The 15,205-nt window shown below is 39.8% G+C and overlaps 1 long non-coding RNA gene and 2 pseudogenes across 1 annotated transcript; all 3 read left to right on the top strand.

The window, feature by feature from the left end:
* The first annotated feature begins 4,813 nt into the window (after positions 1-4,813).
* LOC127761892 (probable carboxylesterase 12) lies at positions 4,814-15,198 on the top strand (annotated as a pseudogene).
* Positions 7,417-8,728, top strand: LOC127761893 (subtilisin-like protease SBT1.4; annotated as a pseudogene).
* On the top strand, positions 10,745-12,195 carry LOC127761895 (uncharacterized). The gene is made up of 2 exons (XR_008015328.1): positions 10,745-10,864; positions 12,108-12,195. It is a non-coding gene; the product is annotated as an uncharacterized LOC127761895 (long non-coding RNA).
* Positions 15,199-15,205: the final 7 nt, after the last annotated feature.

Genomic DNA, 15,205 nt, shown 5'->3' with positions numbered 1-15,205 from the left:
CAAGAAATTTGTTTGATTTTACGTGTCAGACAGACAACAGGCTAACGGGCTTGTTTGGTAGGTGACCTGACTGACAATCCATGCATGTGTAATAGAAAAGCTGGTGTTTCATTGTGCCTGCATGTCTATATTTTGTTGTTTGGTTGAAAACCTACGTCTGAGTGAATATATTATATATAAACATTACGCTTGCTTGAGTGAGATGTTGACAAGTGTTAATAGCAGTCACATCAATGAAGAATCAATGGGGGAGGATCAGACACATAAACACGCCCAACTCAGGCGTTTCAGAATATTACATTCTTGGTCATAATTAAACATTGGACTGCCGAAACCTTCAACCCCAAAATTAAGTTGCCCTTTTTACGGTCTGCCTTTTATCATACTCTACATCCTTCTTAATTGATCAGTATAGCTCTTGCCCTTACCTTAAACATAAGGTTTCCCTTTGAATATGCAAATTTCATCATGAATCCCTGATCATGGCGACGATAGCAAGGTTGACAGCACACGATAGTAATATCTACGGATCATATTGCTTGCACAAGCACACTATAACTTTTGCTTAAACTTGAATTTCAAACTTGTACTAAAATTACTACGGAATATTCATATCTAGATCGGTAATAATGAATGTGGAAATCGTTGCAAATTTCAAAATGTAATTTCTATGCGAGTACTATCGGCCACAAAATTCATCTGGCCTTGTTGTTTCTAAGGAGGACGAGGAAAAACAGCTCCTGGCTCCATTTTTTTCAAAGAAAGAATCCAATCAGTTGTACCCAATTGGGCAGACAATGAGATAAGAACAACATAATCTACAATAGCTCGAAGATTTTGGTTTCAGAATATATAGGGCTTGGATGATGTGTCAGCCCACCACCTAAAAGCAGTCTACAGCCCACCACCTACGTCATTGGCCATCCGACGTCCGTAATTTCTACAACGATCGCTAATTCAATTGGGTTTACGCCGTGTATTTTGCCGTTGAGTCGTACGCTGGTCGTACACGTCCGTCGGACGTATAGCAGCGTTGAATAAAAAATTAAACCCCCTTGATGATGGCCAAAAGGCACAATTTCGTGCATGGTTGCTGTCCATGGCACAAGAGTATATAGACCGGAAAACCTTTCGATTATTATCCAAAAGGAAGTTGATCTGCGTAGCCAATATATGCTACCCTGAAACAACAGACGGCTTAGATTTGTTAGTAACAGAGCAACTGCAATAATTGAACAACCCTATAGGCTATAGCTAGTAGTTAATTCATGCCGTGGCCTTACGAACGTCTATACGTACCTGGACAACAACTCATCGGGGCATGGACAGCGACCGAACAACATGGATTAATTAAAATTCCAAATAAAAAGTTAATAACATAAGCAATTTGATTACAATACAAATCCCAAAAGTAACATAAAGTTTTCACTAAAATTCGAAATTGAAAAAAATACAGTAATTGTCCATGTAAAATATCAGAGTACAAGCAATTAAATATCTGAAATTTGGAATAGTAAAATTATATGTATATTGGAAGCTTTCCTAAACTAATTAAACTAATAATAAAGATGAAGATGAGTATTTGTAATCTTAAAAGTTAGTGTTGATAGCGAGAGATGTTTCTTAATTATTTGGAACGAGAACTATCATGAATATACAATCCCATCTTTGGTGGTGAAAGAATGTCCCAAGAGATGGTGAAAAAAAATTCCAATATTAGTCTGAAAGTGTTGGAATGAGAGAAACAAAATACCTTAGATTTTTATATCTTTGAGCTATTGTTTGTGTTTGCTTTATGGACACAGAAATTACCATGCTAATTAACCAGAATATAGATGTAAACCGTTTGATCACATTGGAGCAGACGTGTCAGAGTTCAAAATTATTATCATTTTCATTTTTTTTTCTTTCACAATTAAATACGAAAGTCTTTCTACCTTTTTTTCAAACACTAAAGTATAACCACTATTATATGAAAAACTATGCGATGATATATGCTAGTAGACTGCACGCAATGTGTATGAGCCACCACGCTAGTTCATTGGAAACCTTACAAAATTGGATTTGCATGTAAGCTCAAATCCACATTTAAAAAGGGTAGAAATCATTTAAAAAATGTAAACCAACAACAGGTTTATATAATAAATTGGTATCACTTCACGGATATGGTGAAATTATACATAATATAAATTAAAATTTAATTAAAAGGGTTTATCTCATTGCCAAACATTGGTATCTTATACTAACATGTACAATCAAATTTATCAAAAGAAAACATGTTTAAGTCTAAATATAGCATAAAACTATAAATTTAGCAATAAATGTATAATAAAAACATACTTTAGATGTTTAGTAAGGCGACGGATCAGACTGATAAAAAGAACGAAGAGATTGAGTTGAGAGCAAAGGAGAAAAAGAACAAATGAGCGGAGGTAGGGTAGCATCCTTTGATTTTAAAATAGCTTGTCGGTGCGTGGTGGACTCGTGTGACTGGATCGACTCAAAACCACCAACTGAAAAAATAGGTCTATTTTTATGAGCAAACCTACTAAGGCTGTGTTCTTTCCTTCAAGTTCCCAACCCATCTCCTTCGTTTTTCGCCCGCACGCTTTTCAAACTGCTAAACGGTGCGTTTTTTGCAAAAAGTTTCTATACGAAAGTTGCTTAAAAAAATCAAATTAATCTATTTTTTAAAAAAATAGCTAATACTTAATTAATCATGTAATAATGCGTGCTCCGTTTTGCATGCCGGGGATCCCTCCTCCCGAACGCAGCCTTAAGACAACCTTAACCGGAGGAGTCTTATGTATTTTTTAAAGCAGATCTTCATTTAACCTGTTCGTAAAAATGATGGGTTATCTGCAAGAATGGTTTTGTAGCAGTGAATTGGATTTCCCTGTCCTCCTATCCTCCTTTTTTTGCAGATGCAAAACTTGATAATACAATATCGATAGGCATCGCTTCAGCAAACACGCGCGCATTCCTCCCAGTCCCAGGCTCTCTCTCCTTCTCCCGGTGGGTTCATAGATAATGATTTTATTTTATATGGCTTGAATTAATTAATTCATGAGATAAGGTTGCTCCAGCAAACTGCCCTTCTACGAAAATGTACCGGCCATAACAATATGAGATAATTCATGAAATACTATTGACAAGTGTCTAAATCCTAAAAATACCATCGACAAGTATGAGTTTCAAGAAATACCATCGTACAAATGATTTTGTCCTAAAAATGTTATCGCCGTTAGGGTTCCGTCCATTCCGTGCCGTTAAGTCCTATAGGATGAACAGTGTATTTAACGGCACGAACCCTAACAGCGATGACATTTTTGAGACAAAATCATTTATACGATGGCATTTCTTGAAACTCACACTTGTCAATGGCATTTTTAGAACTTAGATGCTTGTCAATGGCATTTCATGGATTATCTCTAACAATATTGGTGCATGAGAATGTGAAAGGTATCAAGCCTACATGTTTTTTAAGCATGGAAACGTGGATCAGTATTGGTTTTTGAATACGTATGGCATCTCTCCTCTTTGTTTTTCCTATGCAAAAACTTCATAACATTTAATGCTTATATATAAATCACCTTCAGTTCCTTTCCCAGATAAGTTCATCAACAACAATTTTATATTAATTCATGAGAAATTTGTTCCTGGCTTCCTGCGAATCTATATATTCCCTTCTACGGAATGTTTATATGTCTTTTCAAATGGAGCGCGTATCCTTGCAAGATCGAGAGAAATGGGAACGCGCATCGATCGATCAGTTAGTTGTGTTATGAGAATTAATCAATTAATTAAGGTCTTTAAAAAACTAATTATGAGGTCATTCCTAACCAACGACTAGAATGGTGTCCATGCATTAAACTAGGTGAAACCCCGCGCATTGCTGCGGGAATTTAGTATGATAACAATAAAAAAATAACGTGTAAGATAGCTAGATAACATCAGATTAAGTAAATTAATGTGGTTTATGATAATTTTAATTTAAATAGTATGTAGAATGGTGCTTCAAACGTAAAATATAAGGTGGTATGACTTTATGGAAGAAGAAAAGTAGGGAGATAGTTTGGACCGTAGATTAATCATCTAAAGGCTAAAAATAATTGATGAGATATGACTTAATTAGAGGGAAAAAGAAGAAAGATAATTTAGACCATAGATTAATCATTTAATCACTAACTAAGTGAGAATGAACTATATAAATATATAGGATATCATAAAACATACATTACATTGAAATATTATGTGGATTATATTGGATGATAATTTAACATGTTTGTATTTGAAAAGCTATTAAATTATAAAAACTATAAAGATATAGCATGTTTGCATGATGTTTAAATGTGATGATTGTTAGTGGATGATGATGTGGCATCTTGTTAATTAGTGGATGATATTGTGGCATCTTTTCATGTTAAGCTTAAGAAGTTAGTGGGTGATAACTTTATAGTAAGATAGGATAAGTTGTTATATAGAATAAAAAATGATGTGTCAAATGAATATAAATAAGAAAAGATAAGCAAACTATGTCTTGCATGAGACATGGTTTCTACACAACATTCAAGACATCATGTGAGATAAGTATTATTAAATTTAAGTATGGAATAGTTGTGTTTGCATTGAAATAGTAGTATCTTTGTACTAGGTTTTTTATGATTTAGAGTTTATGAAAACTATGTCTAGTGTCTTAGGTTTAGAATGGCACGAGGGGTTTAGAGAACTTCACCAACACGGCACCTCTCTCTCTATAAGAACCCCGCTTAATTTGCATTCCATGCAAGCCATCGTCGTGCAAGAGCGAGCCAGCAGTTGCAGCATGAGAACAAGCAAGAGCTCGCCGTCGCCGGCGCTGGCGCGCGGCAACATCGCCGTCGATCTCCGGCCGTTCCTTGTCGAGTTCAACGACGGCCGCAGGTGGGTCTTGGTGCGCCACGAGACCGTGGCAGCGTCCGACGACAAGACGAGGAGCGCGAACGGGGTCGTGACGAAGGACGTCGTCATCGACGACGAGACCGGCGTGTCCGTCCGCGTGTTCCTCCCCGTCGACGCGGCCGTGGCCGCCGCCGCGGGCGACGGGAGGAGGCTCCCCCTGGTCGTCTACGTCCACGGCGGCGCCTTCTGCACGGGGAGCGCCTCCGCCAGGATGTTCCACGACTACGCCGAGTCGCTCTCCGCTCGCGCCGCGGCGGTCGTCGTGTCCGTGGATTACCGCCTCGCGCCGGCGCACCCCGTACCCGCGGCTTACGACGACGCGTGGGCGGCGCTCCGGTGGGCGGCTTCCCGCCGCCGCCGCCTCTCCGACGACACCTGGGTCGGCGACTACGCCGACCGCTCGTGCGTGTTCCTCGCCGGAGAGAGCGTCGGCGCCAACATCGTGCAACAACGTGGCGGTACGTGCCGGCGAGGTGTTCGACGACGACATCGACATCGAGGGCATGATACTGCTGCAGCCATACTTCTGGGGCACCAAGCGGCTGCCGTGCGAGACGCCGGACCCCTGCTGGCGCACGCGCGGGTCGCCGCCGATGCTGCTGCCGGAGAGGATCGACGCCCTCTGGCCGTACGTGACGGCGGGCGCGGCGGCCAACAACGGCGACGATCCCCGGATCGACCCTTCCGCCGAGGCGATAGCGTCGCGGCCGTGCCGCCGCGCGCTGGTGTCCGTGGCCACGGAGGACGTCCTGCGCGGCCGCGGCCGCCGATACGCCGCCGCGTGGGGTGACAGTGGCAGCCACAGGGCGGCGACGCTCGTGGAGTCCAAGGGCGTGGACCACGGCTTCCACCTCTTGCCGGAGTTCAGCTCCCACGCCGAGACCGGCGTGCTCATGGATCGCGTCGCCATGTTCATCGCCAAGGGCAAGACACCACCACCGAACACTCGGGGCTGTTTGGATGGAGGCTAACTTTGACATAACTCCATTTGCCATAACTGTGGCAAGCCACACAAAGTGTGGCCAACAATTTGTTGGCCACAACTATGGCAAACTTTGGCTAGCAAATGAGAGTATGACGCGTGGGCCAATGTGTTAATGAAGTGTGGCTTGACTCAACTGCGGCACGCAACCAAACATTAGCCTAAAAAATTGTGGCACGCCTAAGGTTTGGTGTGGCAAACTGAGGCAACCAACCAAACAGCCCCACGTCAAGTGCGGTGGTGCCAAGTTGGAGAGTTCCACGCGGGCCGAGGAGTACGGCCCAAACTGTGGTTGGGGTTCGACGTGCCGGGTTTGGGATGGGCAACATGATCAGGCTTCCTAGTAACGCCCAGAAGTATCCGGGAAACTATTCTAATCCCTCAAGGGGATGTTTCCTCGTTTGCTCAAAAACCATCTAAACGGTTATGAAAAATTCTGGAAAAAATTGACAACATTCATACAACACATATATACAACTTCACAAAATCTTAAGTCCAAACTCGACTCACACGTCGAGATATAAAAAAGACAGATTCAGTGTATGAATAGTAGTGTACTGTTTATATCTAAATTTGTCTTTTTTATTTCTCGATGTGTAGATCGAATTTGAACATGAATTTTGGTGGACTAGTAGGTATCATTATACTCTACATTGTCAATTTTTTTCAGAATTTTTCACAACTATTTGCATCGAATTTGGAAGAAAAAGTTATACGAGGGGTATCCACTCGAGGGATTAGAATCCACTCGTTAAGGGGACATCCCATCATTATTTGCATGTCATCTAAATAGTTATAAAAAAATTTGAAAAAAATTGATAACATAGATTAATATGAAATATATCACTACACAAACATGCATGACTAAATTCAACTTCTATAAGTTGCAACAAAAACAACAAATTAAGCTGAACATAATTATCGTACATTCGCAGCGATATTTGTTATTTTTGTTACAATTTGTAGAAGTTGAATTTAAACTTACATATTTGTGGAGTGATATATTTCATATCAATCTATATTGCTAAATTTTTTTAATTTTTTTATGACTATTTAGGTGGCATGCACGAAACGAGAGACATCCCCTCGAGGAATGAAATTACTTTCCCGTTTGTTGGAAGATAATAGAACTATTTGTAACGCAAGTGTATATACAGATACTGAGATGACAACCTATTCCATTTGTTGTTGGCAAAAATATGCATGATCTGCATATAGTACGTCCTTCTTCTCCTTAAACCTTTGTCGTAGGTTTCTAAAATTGAAACCGATATACTCCTTCCGTTTTAGGTTATAAGACGTTTTAAATTTAGTCAAAGTCAAACTGTTTTAAGTTTGACTAAGTTTGTAGAAAAATATAGTAACATTTTTAACATAAGAAAAATTTATTATGAAAATATATTCAATTATTAATTTGATGAAACTAATTAGTAGTATTATAAATGGGTGATGACAGTTGGAGCATCGACTATAAACCGTCGGTTCACGGCACACGTTGTCCTTGGCAATGGCCGAACCTATGTTGGCACTTCCCTCTATTCTGGCAATAACACGGCTGGTTCATTGACACGACTTGTATATGGCGGTGATGCTGGCTCTGATGTGTGCGAGTACTCTAAGCTCAGCGACATCATAGTCTTAGGTAACATTGTTCTCTGTGAGTATGGCAGAAATATTACCACTCCCCCCGCACAGGAAGCCACTGTCAATTTAGCCGGTGGCGTTGGTACCATCATTTCAAGTAGAGATGTCTATGGTGAATTCTTGCCAACCCTTTGCTGACATCCACCCAGGAGTGACGGTCTCTTACACTGACGCCAGAGAGATCTATTCCTACCTGCGGTCGACGACGAGACCGGTTGCAAGAATCGAGTTCCGTGGCACCATGAATCCATGATCAGCCAATCGCCATCTGCTCCGAGGGTCGCTTCCTTCTCGAGCCGTGGGCCAAACCGCATCGCGGCTGAGATCCTCAAGCCGGATATGATAGCACCCGGTGTTGACATCCTCGCGGCATGGTCGGGAGAAAACCCGCCAAGCTCCATCAGAGTCGACGACAGGCGCGTCGAGTTTAGCATCATCTATGGCACGTCCATGGCGTGGCGTCGCCGCCATGCTCAAGGTGGCACGACCAAGCTGGAGCCCGGCGGCGATCAAGTCGGCCCTGATGACGACAGCCTACAACGTGGACAACGGTGGCAACACCCATCAAGTTCATGTCCACGGGCCAACCGGCCGGGCCGTTCGAGCTCGGCTCCGGCCATGTCGACCCCAATTAACCGCGCTCTCGACCCTGGCCTTGTGTACGACGCCACCGCCGACGACTACATCACCTTCCTCTGCAGCCTCGGCTACACGCGCAGGCAGATCTCGCTCTTCACGAACGACGGCTCGGTGACCGACTGCTCGGCCCGGCCGCAGAGGCGCGTGCGCGACCTCAACTACCCGGCATTCTCGTTCGAGTTTATTTCGGTGGCCGGCTCACGCAGCGCCGCAGCGTGACCAACGTCGGGACGAACACCGACGCCGTGTACAGCGTGAACATCGCCTCCCCACCCGGCACCGCGATCACCGTGTCGCCGATGAGGCTCGCGTTCAGCGCGCAGCGCAAGACACTGACTAGTCGATCACCATGTCGGCATCGGCTGCCGGCCCGAACACGTACAGGTGGGGATCGATCTTCTGGAGCGATGGCCAGCACACCGTGAGGAGCCCCGTCGCCGTCATCTGGCAGTAAATTGACGTGCGAGTATGCGACATCGTCGACTATGTCAAAGTACGTAATTAAGGCCATCTTTTCAGATGGTTGGGTTGTGTACTTGTGTGTTGTAAAGTGTAAACCTAATTATTGTACTTCCTGTATCAGCAGGAATGCATTAATAAATAAAGTAGGATTATTGTCAAATTATTGTACTTGTGTGTTGTAAACCTAATTGTTGTCAAATTTGTTTGCTTAATTTGTTCACGTTTGCCATGCACAGACAGAATCATCCTTTCGACACGCAGAATGCATGCAGGATTAATGCAGGAGGGTTGATGCAAATTAAAGAAGATGTATGAAAGTGCAACACTATTCAAACCCCGGCGTCCACGAGCGCGGCGCCCTCGAGGACGTCCCTGATGGCCTTGGCGTAGCACGCGCGCAGCCGCCGCAGCGCCCGCCTGTACATCGCCACCACCAGTACACCCACCGCAGCCGCAGCCTCAGGAGCGCCCCCCATAAACCGCCGGGGCCTCCTGCTGCCGTCGCCGAGCCGCACCACCGCCATCTTCTTCCTCCTGCTCACTGCCCTCCGCGTCGTCGCGCGGAACGGAGCCTCTCGCCGCGGCGCCACAGCGTGGCCGGCCATCTGCTCCGGACTCCTCATGATCTCCAGCTTTCTGAAACGCTTGTTTGGTCAGCGAAAACGAGGAGCTAGCTGCTGCTTGTGCTTGGTCGCCTAGCCGTGTCCAGCTGCAGCTGCGACGACATTGCTTAGCATTTAAGCGTGATCTCCGTATGAGTTGGTCTACGAGATCGTCGAGATAGATGTGTCATGCTGATAGAAGGATAGAACATGCTGATCGTTGAGTAGCAGTTGGTGTAGCACGTACTGTGCAGGTGTGACTCGTGAGGTCAGGTATAGTTGAAGCACCGAGCAGCTGTGCATGAATCATGCGTTCATGCTCCTTCTAGCTATCTATAGTTGCTGACTTTAATCTGCTTAAACTTTGAATTTGCCATTTCCGTCAGACACGCGGCCGGCCGATCCCGGTGTTGACGCTGGTTGGCCGAGCTAGCCAGCTAGCAACCGAAACCTCTAATGGCGATCGATCGCCTAGCCAATGGGGTAGCCATCGGGTGCCCCCTCCCTCCCTCCACCTGGTTTTTTTTTTTGGTACCGCATTACTTTTCTATTTTAGTAAATTTATACACCTAAAGTTTATACACCTCAAGTTTACACATCTAAAGTTTATTTTAGAGACCAAAAGTTTATAAGTCAAAAGTTTATATATCCGATTCAAATTTAAATTTGAATTCAAATATTTTTTATATATAGTATTTCTATACATCTAAAGTTTATACACCTAAAGTTTATAAGTCAAAAGTTTATATACCCGCTTCAAGTTTGAATTTGAATTATATCTGATTCAAATTTGAATTTGAATTCAAATATTTTATATATAGTATTTCTATACATCTAAAGTTTATACACCTAAAGTTTATAAGTAAAAAGTTTACATACCCGATTCAAATTTGAATTTGAATTCAAATATTTTCTATATATATAGTATTTCTATACATCTAAAGTTTATACACCTAAAGTTTATAGACCCAAAGTTTATAAGTCAAAAGTTTACATACCCGATTCAAATTTGAATTTGAATTCAAATATTATATATATATATATAGTATTTCTATACATCTAAAGTTTATACACCTAAAGTTTATAGACCCAAAGTTTATAAGTCAAAAGATTACATACCCGATTCAAATTTGAATTTGAATTCAAATTTTTTAGGGTCTAGCTAGCCATCACACGACAAATTTCTGACCCACAAATCACACAGATTTCTCAGCATTGGATTAGCATCCAACGAGCAACAGAATCAAATATAAATAGACTATTTTTTTTCTTTTCACAGACATAATGGGCCAGATCTGTAGAGAAAAAAAATTTAAAAAGCCCATCCAAACAACAATGGATCCAAACATAAGCCCAAATAAAAAAAATGGATCAAATAGATAATTTCTCAGCCCAAACAATGATCACGTGGTCCCCATGAACCAAGATCAACTTACACCGCAAGGAAACAAAGTCAGAAACCACGTGACTCTACCAAACCACATCGATCGAACAAAAAAAATCGCAAAGATGGAGAACGAGAAGGGGGAAGCTAAGAAGAAAAGGAAGATCTGCTCCAAATCTGAAAGTCAACTCCAAAGAAAATTTAAAGAAGGTGAGTAAACTGCATACCTCAATTTCTAACAGCATCTTCAAACACAAAATTGATTGAAGTTCACCTTCTTTGAATCTTGAAAAGAAATCTGGTCAATTCCCTTCAAATCTTGGTAGAAATTCTGAGAATAACTACATCTTGAGATGAAAAACACAAATCAGTTTAAACAGTAGACCAAATCAGTTTAGATTGAGATGCAGGAACTTGCAAAAATAAACAACTAACAACAAATCTGACATAAGGACATGTCAACTCAGAACTAAAATACAGTTGACAAGATGAAACACAGCACATGACCTGAACTTGTATATTCCTATACAACATTCTCCTTGAAACAAAATTTTCTTCCACTTCTTAACAAAACAGATCATACAAATTCAAGATTCTCCCTGAATAACAAAATTTATTAAAAAAAACAATGCATAACAAAAACCTAAGTACTATGCAGAGTTTTGTTTCTCACAAAGAGAACTCTACTGCCCGCGCCGCGACGACAGAAACCAATGCCCATTGCAAAACACCTGACAGCAACATAGTTAAATAGCCCTAATCTCCCAGGTAATAGGATCTCCAAAAGAATGTATTTGGAGATGAAACTAGCATGCTAGTTTTTCTTGTATTTCCAAAACATGCTAGGAAAAAAATGTATTTAGAGAGTGAAAAAGGCATGCTAGTTTTTCTTGTATTTCCAAAACATGCTAGGAAAAAATGTATTTGGAGAGTCTACTAAAATGAGCAACATGCTGGGCACAGGAGCAGAACAAGTCATAAAAGAAAAAGAACTAATAGGTATTTATTTGTGTAATATATGATTAAAATCAGTCTTCCCAAAATGCATAAACTCAAAATTACATAGGCACACATCTAATATTACATATGTAGTTTCAGTGGAATAGGACTGTAACTACCTATATTTTCAGATTTTCTTTTCTAAAAGACTATATATTCCTATACACTTGTTAAATTTTGCATGAAAAAATGTATTTGGAGAGTCTACTCAACTGAGCAACATGCAGGACAAAAAAGCTGAACAAGTCATCAAAGAAAAAGAACTAATAGGTATTTATTTGTGTAATAGATAACTACAATCAGTCTACCCAAAATGCATAAACTCAAAATTACATAGGCACACATCTAATATTACATATGTAATTTCACTGTAATTGGACTGTAACTAACTATGTTTTCAGATTTTCTTTTCTAAAAAGACTATATTTTCCTATACACTTGTTAAATTTTGCAGGAACAAAAAAGTTTGGAGAGTCTTCTCAACTGAGCAACATGCAGGACAGAGCAGCTGAACAAATCATCAAAGAAAAAGAACTAATAGGTATTTATTTGTGTGATATATGATTAAAATCAGTTTTCCCAAAATGCATAAACTCATAATTACATAGGCACATATCTAATATTACATATGTAGTTTCAGTGGAATAGGACTGTAACTACCTATATTTTCAGATTTTCTTTTCTAAAAGACTATATATCCTATACACTTGTTAAATTTTGCAGGAACAAAAAAGTTTGGAGAGTGTTCTCAACTGAGCAACATGCAGGACAGAGCAGCTGAACAAGTTATCAAAGAAAAAGAACTAATAGGTATTTATTTGTGTAATATATGATTAAAATCAGTCTTCCCAAAATGCATAAACTCAAAATTACATAGGCACACATCTAATATTACATATGTAATTTTAGTGGAATTAGACTGTAACTAACTATGTTTTCAGATTTATTAAATAAAAAACTTGCATAAACTGAAAATTTTATGAATATTTTCAGGTTTGTTTATACCAAGAGTTACCTACAGCCCACAAGCACTGCATGATGAGTTAACAATGCTCAACTCACAAACGACACGGGTTGGTTTTATAAAAACATTACAAAAATCTATGCAATTCATATTAATTTCTATTATACTAACATTGAAAAAATTGCAGCTGGGAAACATGTCCTATACTGATCTAATGCAATATGTCATTAATAGTCCACGCGTTACACTACAACCTTCCCAGCTAAGAATATTTCTAGTTATATTAAAGTACATATAATATGGATCAGTAATAACAAATATTGCAGGAAGGGCAACAAAACTTCACAAGGTTGCTTCAGACACCAACAGCATATCATGTAAGCACAAAAAAAAGAGCATTGCCTATATTTTAATGACATAGAAAGAAAAAAAATACAATCATGCACCTACAAAAAAGTATACATGTACTAATATTGTTTATTACTAACAATGATTAATTATTTTAATCATGCAGAACTCAATGATCTTAACAACAAGCAGATTTTCCCCAAACTTGGGAAGAAATCATGCACTGCCAAGCATTGAATGGAACTACCAGGAATTTGATGAAATTTACAACAACAGCAGTCACAATACTTATGAGGTAATATTAACAACAAATTTTTCCAACTTATTAATAAAAAAACTCATTGCTGTGAACTAACATTTGTTTGAAAAAAATGCAGATCTCAGAATGGACAACAATTGAAGATTTGTATGAATTGAAGAACACACATTTCAAATCACAGGTGTATATATATATATATATATATATATATATATATATATATATATATATATATATGGTTCAAAAATAAATAGTTATATTGACTAGCATAGAAAAAAATAGTTAAAATTAATTTTGCTACTAATAAACATGCAGGGAAAATCAAGCAGTTTCACAAATGGAGATGACAATCAACAATATACACAAACAATGAACATGTGAAATTGAAAACTTGACAGTGTAATTAGTAGATATCATGCATTATTCATAATAGAGCTTACATAATAGTACTATTTAACTTTTGACAGGAAATTAGTCTATGCATACAAGATGAACATATGGACAAGGAGAATGGAACGGCTCAAGAAACAATTGAAGAAATTCAAATACAACAAACAGAGCAACATGAGACAATGCCAGAAAGCAATGAAACATCAAATTCAGAACCTAACAGCAGAGAAGAACTAAATGAAGAGGATATTGATAATTTCTTGAGAAATGATTAGGAGGGCAATACACAAATTGACAAAAAGCACATACCTGAGCTTGGAATGAAATTCAAAACAGACAAAGAAGCTCATGGCTTCTTCAACTTTTACGCTTATTTAGCTGGTTTTTCTACTGTGATAACTCATCACTACAAGTCAACAAGTAAAAAGAGAAATGGTGAGATTACAAAGTATACAAATAGATGCAACTTGCAAGGGAAAAATGAACCAGAGGACAAGAAGAAGAAGAAGAAGAAGAAGAAGAAGTGGAAGAAGAAGAACAAATAGAAGAAGCAACAGAACAAGAAAGGCAAACTAATGTTCTTAAAAAGACTGGCTGCAAATGTATGATGATGGTGAAAAAAATGTTTGCCCTAGGAGATGTATGGCAAATAGCAACACTAGATTTGAAGCATAACCATGCACTTTGCCCAAGGAGAGAGGCAAAATTTCTGAAATCGCACAAGAATATGACAATAGAGGAGAAAAGGCTAATAAGGACATTGAAGGAGTGCAACATACCCACTAGGAGCATGATTGTTATCCTCTCATTTCTGCGTGGTGGCTTGCCAGCACTACCCTACACCAAGAAGGATGTTAGTAATGTTGGAACAGCAATAAATTCAGAAACAAGAAACAACGACATGAAGCAAGTGCTGGCTTATCTCAGAAAAAAAGAAATAGAAGACCCAGGAATGTACTACAAATTCAAACTAGATGAAATCAACAAAGTGACTAGCATGTTTTGGACTGACGGGAGATCAACTCAGCTATATGAGGAATATGGTGACTGCATAAGTTTTGACACAACTTACAGAACAAACAGATATAACAAGCCATTTGCACCATTTGTAGAGTTACAGGCCATGGGACAACCTGCTTATTTGGATGTGCATTTCTAGGTGATGAAACAACAGAAACTTTCAAATGGGTTTTTGAAACATTTGCAACAGCTATGGGAGGGAAACATCCAAAGACTATAATCACTGATCAAGACAATGCAATGAGATCAGCCATAGCTCAGGTGTTTCAAAACACAAAGCACAGAAATTGTCTATTTCACATCAAGAAAAACTGCAGAGAAAAGACAGGGAGCATGTTTTCTCAGAAATCAAACAAAAACCTATACGATGAATATGATGACATTTTGAGCAACTGCCTGACAGAAGCTGAGTTTGAATCACTCTGGCCTCAAATGATTGAAAAGTTCAATTTGCAGAATGTGAATTATTTGAAGATAATGTGGAAAAATAGAGCTCAGTTTGTACCAGTCTATTTCAAGTATGATTTCTGCCCTTTTTTATACAGAGCACAGCACTAAGTGAGGGGACAAA

This window comes from Oryza glaberrima, chromosome 2, assembly GCF_000147395.1.
Source record: "Oryza glaberrima chromosome 2, OglaRS2, whole genome shotgun sequence".
NCBI lineage: Eukaryota > Viridiplantae > Streptophyta > Magnoliopsida > Poales > Poaceae > Oryza > Oryza glaberrima.
The sequence above is the reverse complement of the archived record's forward strand: the minus strand, read 5'-3'. Positions and strand labels throughout refer to the sequence as shown.